A 10,954-nucleotide genomic window follows, 5' to 3' on the forward strand; every position below is an offset into this window, starting at 1 on the left:
TGAAAATGGCGGCAGGATTAACTTCCTTCCAAAGTGCTCCAAACTCGATTACAGACTCTATCACAGACTTGATTACACAATTGTGGTAACACTCCAATGTGAAGCGATTACCACTATAAAATACTGAATATATGCCTAAGTGAAACAAATTTGCTTCTGAGTTTGCCTCTGTTCTAAGTTTGGATGATTGTAAAAGTGAATTCGAGTTTCTATTTATAAGCAAGTAAAAAGATGGAAATGACTTGGATGCCCTTCAACTTGAAAATGGAGGGAAACTGTTTTCCTCTTGTGGTGCCCGCCACAAGGCCAAAGTGAGGCGCCTTAGTTGATGTAGTGGAGAACGTGGGAGTTGAGGGAAGTTGAGCTTGGACACGTCATGACTTGGTCTGTGGCGCCCGCCATTGGGTAGGCCATAAGCACAAAATGCTGAATTTTAGGGTTTTTGGCTCTTTTTCACCCCTTTTCTCGATCGGGGCTCCGATTAAAGTAAAAACCTGAAAACAAAGGAAAACATACCAATAACACAACAAAATGATAATAAGACGACTAGAATGCATGTGAAATTGGAGTCGAAAATACGGTAAATTTTAGTGTTATCAAACTCTCCCACACTTAAACCTTTGCTTGTCCTCAAGCAAAACATTGAAAATCTCATAAAAGAAAATTTATGTAAACGAGTGCTTCAGGTAAAAATTCTAAGTTCAAGTCGGGATGCAGTGATAGGTACTAACTGAGTGAACTAAGGGTATCATGATGACACTAATCCGCAAATACGGACATAAACTTCATTCCTATATTAACCAACCCATATTATCCCACAATACCTAGGCTTGCCTCTTCATCTCTTTTTGTGTCCTTTTCATTCAGGCGCAATCACATTAAGCCCGTTATCCGTACATGCTTCATAGTAGAGTGGCCTGTTAGTGATTATGATCTGAGAATGGGGTTTCTGGGACATAAATATGTGTAAACCCTTTTATTGGACCCAACTGAAGTTGTGGGGGATCGGATCGTAATCCGCCCTACCGAGTTCAGTGCCAGATACCTCTGAACCAACTAACAGTGGGTAAGTTTTTCTTTTTCTTTTTCTTTTTCTTTTTGTAGCAATTTTTACAATTCTTTGGTTTAAATGACTTTGTGAGGGTCACCTATACCGGAGTTGCCTTTTTGCTTTTTTTTTTCTTCTGGATCATTCACTTATTTGCATCGGTCCCCTACGTAGAGGATGCGTAGGCCGGAGCTGACTGCTAGGATAAACTACTGAGGACTTATACGGAAATGATGATTAAGGTCATGGTATATGGGGTTTCGGGAGTCGTTCCTATATTTACGAAGTCTATGGTGCTAAAATAATATTGATGTTTCGCAAAGTTCTCCCAAGTCACCGCATCCTTACTCAAAACATGTCTTTAAAACCTGAAAATTTTCGGAATAACACTATTTTCTTTTGCAAAAAAAAAAAAAAAATTTGGGTTTTTTTTTTGGTGGGGCTAAAGGTATGGGGAGGTAGGATTGTACTAAAGATCTACTGTATTTGGTGACTCGTCAGACTCATGCATTATACTAAAAAGCAAAATAAACAACTAAAAGGAAATAACAATTAATAAACTATCTAAAAACAGTAAAGAAAAAGCGATAAAGGAAAAACGAGAAAAGCAATAAAGAAAAGAAAGAAAATACGATAGAGTCTCCTCCCACACTTAAATCGAACATTGTCCCCAATGTTTCGAAATAAGATAAGGGAAAAGTTACCTGACAACCTATTGCTGACCACTAGTGCCCTCGCCATCCTGAGGTGGACGACGGGATCGGGTACGACGACGATCTCTCTGAACCATCCTCGCCATCAGAGCATCCTGAGCGGTCCTCACCTCTCGAAGGTTACCTATAATGGAACCTTGAGTGGCTTCAATTAGTGCCATGTGTCTCTGGTGGTAGTTTTGTTGACGGGCTTGTGTATCTGTGATCGTTTGCAGGGACTGTAGAATAGTGTCATAGGACCTGTCTGTCCTCCGCTGCGACTCTTGCATGAAGTTCATGTTATCCGTCATTTGTTGCTGGATGGTAGAGAGTAGGTCGTCACGCCTTTGCTCTCTAGCCATGTGGTCACGCCACATCTCCTCTATAATATAGAAGCCATGAGTGGTACCTGCAGAAGAAGAAGATGGTGCGGTGTGTGGTGGTGAAGGATGATGGGGGGACACATGGGGTACGAGAGATCTCTCTCGCCGATCATATTCATCATCAGTGTCATGTCCCGCCTCATCAGGAATGTTAGGAGGAAGAGGACCCAAAACAGGTGGAGCATCTAAATCGTAGGTCCAATTCCTCTCAACTCGTATATCTGTACGTCTAGTGCACGGTAAAACAACAGACGGGATGGATACACCATGAACCATAAGCATATAGCCTCCTTCTCTCCTCGAGCGACACAATTTCATGTCTCTCAGAAATTTTAGGTTAATTGTGCGAGGAGGTAAGGGTTTTAGGGTAGCCATCTCATCGTTCAGGTTAAGCGCCCGAGCAATAGATGTAATCAATCCACCAAAAGAAATCGGTCCCGCTTTATTCACAGTTAAAATCATATGAGCAAGCATGAACGGGACCAAATTAATACGTCTATTTGTGAGGCTTCCTTGTAAAAATAGAAGCTCTCTAGCATTAACCTTATTTGGATTCTCCCAGCCAAAAATAGTGCATGCCAACAGATATCTAAAAACTCTGATGGCCGGGTTATGGATAGTTGAGGCAAGAACTCCTTCAAAAGAGTTTATGGAAATATTTGATAAACGCTCCCAGAAGGAAAATACCTCAACAGACCATTCGGAATCCAAAGGGGCCTCACAAATAGCACCTTCCCCATGAGGGATCCCTAACAAGCTGGCTAGTTCAGGTTTTTGATGTTCTAGCCTAGAAAGGTGATCGGCTACTACATTTTCAGTTCCTTTTTTTATCTCTTATATCTAAATCAAACTCTTGTAGTAATATAATCCATCGGAGTAACCTGGGCTTGGCATCTTTTTTACTTAATAGGTAACGAATGGCAGCATGATCGGTGTAAACAATAATTTTTGCTCCTACTAGATAAGATCTAAATTTGTCTATAGCGAAAACTACAGCGAGTAATTCTTTTTCAGTTGTTGCATAATTAAGTTGGGAAGCATCTAGGGTTCTACTGGCATAATAAATAGCATGTAATTTTTTATCTTTCCTTTGTCCTAGAACGGCTCCAACTGCATAATCACTAGCATCGCACATTATCTCAAAAGGTTCCGACCAATCGGGTGGTTTCATAATGGGTGCAGATACTATTGCTTGTTTTAAAAGATTAAATGCGTCATTACATTTTTCATCGAAAATGAATTCAGCGTCTTTCATTAAAAGTCCAGTTAAAGGTTTGGTTATTTTGGAGAAGTCCTTAATAAAATGCCGGTAGAATCCAGCGTGTCCAAGAAAGCTTCGGACTTCTCTGATGGTTTTGGGGGGTTTTAGGTTTTCTATAACTTCTATTTTAGCTTTATCTACCTCTATACCTTTTTCGGAAACTATATGTCCTAAAACTATTCCTTCGGTTACCATGAAATGACATTTTTCCCAGTTTAGCACGAGGTTAACTTCCACGCATCTCTCCAGGATTTTCTCAAGGTTAGCAAGACAATTGTGGAAATCGAATCCGCAAACCGAGAAATCATCCATAAACACTTCCATGATACCATCTAGGTAATCTGCAAAGATTGACATCATGCAGCGTTGGAAAGTAGTTGGGGCGTTATAGAGGCCGAAAGGCATTCGTCTGTAGGCAAAAGTTCCATAAGGGCATGTAAAGGTAGTTTTTTCTTGATCTTCGGGGTGAATAGGTATTTGGAAAAATCCAGAGTATCCATCTAGATAACAGAAGTAAGAGTGTCTGGCTAGACGCTCCAACATTTGGTCTATAAATGGTAAAGGGAAATGATCCTTCCTAGTTGCTTTATTTAATTTTCTATAATCTATACACATCCTCCATCCTCCTTCTAAACGTTTTGCTACATGTTCGCCTTTATCGTTTTGCACGACTGTGATGCCTCCCTTTTTAGGTACTACATGCACAGGGCTCACCCACTTACTATCCGAGATCTGATAGAGTATACATGCCTCAAGTAACTTAAGAACTTCCTTCTTAACAACATCACTCATTATAAGGTTTTTTCTTCTCTGATGCTCCCTAGAGGGTTTTGAATCTTCTTCTAGCGAAATCCGATGCATGCATACGGATGGGCTTATACCTTTCAGGTCAGAGATATTATATCCTAAGGCTGAGGGATGTCTTCGTAAAACGTCTAAAAGTTGGTTCGTTTCCTCATGGCTCAAGGTAGCGCTAACTATCACTGGACGGTTCATCTTTTCATCGAGGAACTCATATCTCAGGTTCTTAGGCAGTTCCTTAAGTTCTAAGGTTGGTTTCTTAGGGCATGGCAAAGGATCTGGGGTAAGGGATAAACATTCGTAAAGGTTATCATCGATGTAGGGTTTCTTAAAGTCATCATCTTCCCTTATGAGAGTTGATGGTAACTTAATTGTTTTTATAATTTCTTTTTGTTCTAATTCTCTAACACATTCATCAATGATATCTAAGGCATAATACGAGTCTCCCATCACAGGTGCCATAAGAAATTTCGAAAGTATAAATTCTATTTTCTCGTCACCTACCTCAAATGTCAACTTTCCTTTCTTGACATCTATTATGGCTCCTGCAGTCGATAAGAATGGTCTACCTAGAAGGATTGGTATATCATTGTCCTCTTTGATGTCCATGACAACGAAATCAGTAGGGATAAATAACTGACCTATCCTAACAGGAACATCTTCTAAAATGCCTATCGGATACTTGACAGATCTATCGGCTAACTGAAGTGACATCTTAGTGGGTTGTAATTCTCCTAAGTTTAACCTCTCACAAACTGCTAAAGGCATTAAGCTCACACTAGCTCCTAAGTCTAGAAAAGCTTTATCGATGATATGATTACCCAGAAGACAAGGAATGGAGAAATTTCCAGGATCTTTATCTTTCTTTGCTAATTTGTCCTCGGAAATAGCATTACATTCCAAAGGCTTCGGATCGTCAAGTCTACGTTTGTTGGTAAGGATGTCTTTCAGAAACTTTGCATAAGAAGGTATTTGGGTGATGGCTTCTATGAAAGGGATTTCTACATGAAGTTTTTCTATAACTTTAATAAATTTTTGATACTATTTATTGATCTGGGTTTGTTTGAGTCTTTGCGGATATGGTATAGGTGGTTTATACGGCGGGGGTGGTACGTAAATTTTATCTTTAGGTTCTTCTCCTTTTTCTCGACCTCCCTGGTTTTCAGATTCCTCTGGTTCCTTTACTTTGTCCGGGGGTTTGGTACATTCCTTAGGAGTTTCGGGTTCACTCAATCTTGGGTTTGGTGGCTCATCATAAGCGTTCCCACTTCGTAGGGTAATGGCATTGGCTTGTCCTCTCGAATTTTGTTGGGGTTGTCCAGGGAATCGTCGTCCAGGTGTAGTCTAAGGGGCTTGGTTTAAAGCTACCTGAGAGATCTGAGTTTCAAGCATCTTGGTATGAGTAACTATTTGGTCAACCTTGGTTCCTAACTGAGTAATCAATTCGTTAACATGAATGTTTTGGTTCATGAACTCCTTGTTTTGTTAGGTTTGAGCGGTGATAAAATTTTCCATAATTTTCTCAAGGCTCGGCTTTGGTGGTACAGGTAGCATAGGTTGATTTGATCTAGGGGCTTGATAACTAGGTCTCGGAGGTGCATTATTTTGAATAGGGTTATTGTTTTTATAAGAGAAGTTCGGGTGATTCCTCCATCCAGGGTTATAGGTATTCGAATATGGGTTCCCTTGGGTGTAGTTCACTTGCTCAAAGTGGGTTTCGTTTAATAGACTGCATTCTGCAGATTGGTGTCCTTTGGTTCCACATATCTCACAATCCGACGAAACTGCGGCTACAGTATTCGGGTTTGTGTACATATGTTCGACTTTAAGGGCTAATACGTCCATTTTAGCTTGCATCATGTCTATAGAGCTCAGTTCATGCACTCCTCCTTGGGCTTCCTTCTTCTCAACTGTCGCTCGTTCGACTCCCCATGATTGATGGTTTTGAGCCATGTCTTCGATGAGGGCACTAGCTTCAGGATAAGGTTTGTTCATCAGAGCACCGCCTGCGGCAGCGTCGATGGTCATCTTTGTGTTATAGTGAAGTCCAGTATAGAAGGTTTGAATGATTAACCAATTTTCTAAGCCATGATGTGGGCATGCTCGTAACAACTCTTTATATCTCTCCTAAGCTTCGAACAACGATTCTCCTTGGTTTTGGGTAAATCTAGTTATATGGTTTCGAAGAATGGCGGTCTTACTCGGGGGGAAATATCTAGCAAGAAAAACTCTTCTAAGGTTATCCCAAGTCGTAATGGAATTGGGTGGAAGGGAATCTAACCATGATAGGGCTTTATCTCTGAGGGAAAAAGGAAATAATCTTAAACGTATTGCCTCAGGAGAAGCTCCATTGGTTTTAAAAGTATCTGCTAATTGAAGAAATATTTTTAAATGTTGGTTTGGGTTCTCGGTAGCGAGACCCGCGAATTGTCTCTGTTGCACTAGTTGCAAAAGGGATGGTTTAATATCGAAATTATTTGCTGGAATTATTGGGTTTACTATACTAGAACTAGGTTCTTCATTAGATGGTTGAGCGAAATCTTTAAGAGGTCTTTGGTTTTGATCTTCGGTCATAGCTCTCTTAATTCTATGAAAGAATAAACGTGCGCGAGCGTAACATTCAGGTTCCGCCAGAGGGTTTACTAAATTTAAACTTCCGGTGCTGCGAGTTCTTCGCATTGACCGGCGGGAAATAACCTAAGTCTAAACGATATAACAATAGGAAAATGAAATTTGACGAAATTGGTCCCCGGCAACGGCGCCAAAAACTTGATGCGTGGTTTTCGCAAGTATACGAACGCGTCAGAGTAATATAAAAGATTATCGAATCCACAGAGACCAAGTGTCAATCTATCGTTATCTGTTGTTATAGTGTTTATCAAAGGCAATCAAAATAAGTGTTTTTGGAGTGTGCAATGAAAAATAAAGTGTTGAATAAAGATTAATTAATAAAGACAGGGTCGAATGTAATTCACATAATTAATTGATAATCCAAGTACTTGCTAATAGAGCTACTTATGGGCAATGTTTCCTACTTTGAAAAGAACTAATTTAACGGGAACTGTCGCTTTCACGTATTCAAAACCGAGTTGTACTCCCTAATCAAACCCTTTTATTGTCACTTATAAAAAGGCGCGCATTGCGTTAGAGTAGTAAACCTATTTTTAAGAAATATAGTATCTTGACTAAGTTGAAAAGTATTATAACCTGGACTTCTTAACCAAAAGAGGTTCTCACGAACCAGACTCTAAACTTATAAACGCGTCCGAAAATAGTTTTAAAATCTCTTTTCTTCTTAATGTTAAAAACTCTTAATGAACTAGACAAAGCGCTTCGCTGTTTTTGAAATAGTTAAAAACAATTAAGTTTAAAAAGACGTTGGACGACTTTCGATCTTACCCAACGGAATTGAAGTGCGGGAAAACTTAAGTTGAAAGTTAAAATAGCCCTTAAGTGTTTCTACGAACAATTGTACGAATTATCGGTTCAATTAAGATCCTTACGTTCTAACCTTTTGGATTTAGTTAGACATGGTAAAGTAAAAGTGCATTAAAGTAAATAAAAGTAGTGCGAGTGCAGAAAGTAAATAAAAGTAGTGCGAGTGCGAGGAAATAAATAATTTAAAGCGAGTGTGAGGAAATAAATAATTTAAAGCGAGCGCGGGAAATAAACAAATTAAAGCGAGTGCGGGAAATAAATAAAGTAAAGACAAGTAATAAAAACCTGCTCCAATCGGAGGGCTGAGTAAATTGCAATGCGGAAATGAAAATGGCGGCAGGATTAACTTCCTTCCAAAGTGCTCCAAACTCGATTACAGACTCTATCACATACTTGATTACACAATTGTGGTAACACTCCAATGCGAAGCGATTACCACTATAAAATACTGAATATATGCCTAAGTGAAACAAATTTGCTTCTGAGTTTGCCTCTGTTCTAAGTTTGGATGATTGTAAAAGTGAATTCGAGTTTCTATTTATAAGCAAGTAAAAAGATGGAAATGACGTGGATGCCCTTCAACTTGAAAATGGAGGGAAACTGTTTTCCTCTTGTGGCGCCCGCCACAAGGCCAAAGTGAGGCGCCTTAGTGGATGTAGTGGAGAACATGGGAGTTGAGGGAGGTTGAGCTTGGACACGTCATGGATTGGTCTGTGGCGCCCGCCATTGGGTAGACCATAAGCACAAAATGCTGAATTTTAGGGTTTTTGACTCTTTTTCACTCCTTTTCTCGACCGGGGCTCCGATTAAAGTAAAAACCTGAAAACAAAGGAAAACATACCAATAACACAACAAAATGATAATAAAACGACTAGAATGCATGTGAAATCGGAGTCGAAAATACGGTAAATTTTAGTGTTATCACTTTCTTTCAACCACCCCACTTTGTTGAGGTGTTTCAACACAAGATTTTTGGTGTGTGATGTCTGTTGACAAAAGAAAATCAGATAAGGTTAGAAACTTTGTACCATTATCTGTTCTGAGGCATTTTAGGGATGTTTTGAATTGATTTTCAATGTAAGCTATAAACTGCATAAGACGGTTTTAACTTGATCTTTTGTTTTAAGGAATATGATCCAAGTGTGTCTACTATTATCATCAACCAAGGTCAAAAAACATTTGTGTCCTAGAAAAGAAATAGTAGAGAAAGGGCCCCATACATCAGCATGAAGTATTTCAAAGGGGGGACAAGATTGAGTATTACTATGAGAAAATGGAAACTTTTTATGTTTGCCAAAATGACAAGATTCACAAGGTTTATTATTCTTTGTATAAGGAATGAAAGGAAACAATTTTGCAACTGTGTTTAAACCTATATCTGAAATGCGTCCTAATCTATAATGCCAAAGATTACAAGCATCGTTAGCAATGGAATTGTAGGCTGAAGGTTGAGGTGCATGAGGCGGTAAATTCATGACCATCAAGTTATGGATAAGCTGGACGTCAACAAAACCAGAGTCGCCACCGCGCTTTTATTGTTTCCAAGGGAAAAGGGGAAAGTACGGACAAAACCCAAAGATAAGAAGTTTTCAAATCAAAACCAATAAAATGCTAGAGATTACAGGTAAGGGGTTTGGTTACACAGAGAGAAGGTGTTAACACCCAAAGTGTCCTAGGTACTCCTAGGGAGCCCTTTTTTGTGTGCATATGTATTTTTGTACAAAATGATGTTTGCAATAAATAGAGTGGAGGGATGAGAAAATAATTCATTTATTATTTATTTTTGTTTGACAAGTCCTTCAGACTTATGCCTACGTACCAACATAAAAATGAGGGATCAAAACCCCGTAGTTCGTGGTAACAATTTCAAAGTGAGTGCATTGCTTTTAATCAAAAATTTAAGTTTAACAAAGGCACAAAAGGCCTAAAAAGGTTTGAGTGAGTGTTATTTCTTTTTGTCTTTTTAAATTTTAAGTCAAGTATAGTTAAGTTCATTTACAAGTTTGATTAAGAAAAGAGTTTAAAAATGCAATGGCATAAGGCCAAAGTTTCTAATTTGCAATATGGTCTAAGTTTAGAAAACACAAGCAAAGAAGATTTTAAAAGGAGGGAGAGATTTGAAATTAAAGAAATAGGGAAGAGATGAAGAGTCTAATCCTAAGCATAAATTTAAAAGTTAAGAGTTGAAAAGATCTGACCAGTGGGATGCAATCTAATAGACAAAAGGGTCATATAGAAACCCACTTTTCCCTTGGACTTTAGAATCAAGAAATATCAATACACAAATAGCAAGATGAAGAGCAAGGCATCAAATAAAGATATCCACATCCAAGCTTAGTAACTCCATGATCTTCTTAATAATCTCCCATGTATCAGATGAAGTCCAAGATAAGCACCAGGCATGGGTTCAAAGTAACAACTTCAATAAGACTATGTAGCAGATGAGATCAGGTGGGATCATAATACTTGCTTCAGATGAAGTTCTAATCACAAGCACTTGGTTTTATGAAAGTTGGCATTGGCCAAGTCCTTTTGTATAGGGAGTGTTGGCTAATTCTAAGTCCAGTGTCTCAGAGCAAACCAACAATCCACACAAAATGTCTTTTAGGGTTTTTGTTGTTATTATGTACATTAAGGTCAAAAGAACACAAATAAGTATATACAATTACAGTATAATCACAAGATATGACTCAAATGAGCAAAGTGAAAATAACATTAAAGTAAACAAGTTAAATGATATGAATAATGGCAAATGAATAAAGACTAAAATTAAAGTGCATAGAAGTAAATGACTTGAAATTAAATGTTAGTTGTTAGTTGATTATAAGTTAGTATTGCTTTTGATTTTGTTTTGTTTAAGTCATTCTTTGGAGAACACTCAACCCACTTGTCAGAAGCATGGATCCTTGAACCAAGACATCTTCTAAAGGAAGGGAAAAAAGCCAAGTTTCCACACAATACCATGAAAGGGGGGAGACTTACAATCCCACTTACTAGAATGCTATGCCTTTTGTGTCAAGATTTAGTGTTATGTTAAGCAATCGTAATTGGACTTATGTAGAAGTCACAACTATTTGAGGTCGGACAATAGAAATTTTAGTGTTAATTCATGTTAGAGACATGGTATTATGAACCATGCTCCTAAAATATACCACACTTAAAAAGAATATACAAAAGGGGTGAACCTAATATCATCCATACTTATGTTGATTTTGCAATCAACTAGCCTTAGGATATATAGACATTATAGGTCCATGAAATGAATGAGAAGAGAATGGGATTGAGATGAAGGGGGGGTGGAATCAACACAAATTGGTCAAAGGAGGACTTT

The 10,954-nt window shown here is 38.5% G+C and overlaps 1 non-coding gene across 1 annotated transcript; it reads left to right on the plus strand.

The window, feature by feature from the left end:
- Positions 1 to 6,268: 6,268 nt before the first annotated feature.
- Positions 6,269 to 6,375, plus strand: LOC127077804 (small nucleolar RNA R71). Its single transcript, XR_007787577.1, has one exon. It is a non-coding gene; the product is annotated as a small nucleolar RNA R71 (small nucleolar RNA).
- Positions 6,376 to 10,954: the final 4,579 nt, after the last annotated feature.

This window comes from Lathyrus oleraceus, chromosome 4, assembly GCF_024323335.1.
Source record: "Lathyrus oleraceus cultivar Zhongwan6 chromosome 4, CAAS_Psat_ZW6_1.0, whole genome shotgun sequence".
Classification (NCBI taxonomy): domain Eukaryota; kingdom Viridiplantae; phylum Streptophyta; class Magnoliopsida; order Fabales; family Fabaceae; genus Lathyrus; species Lathyrus oleraceus.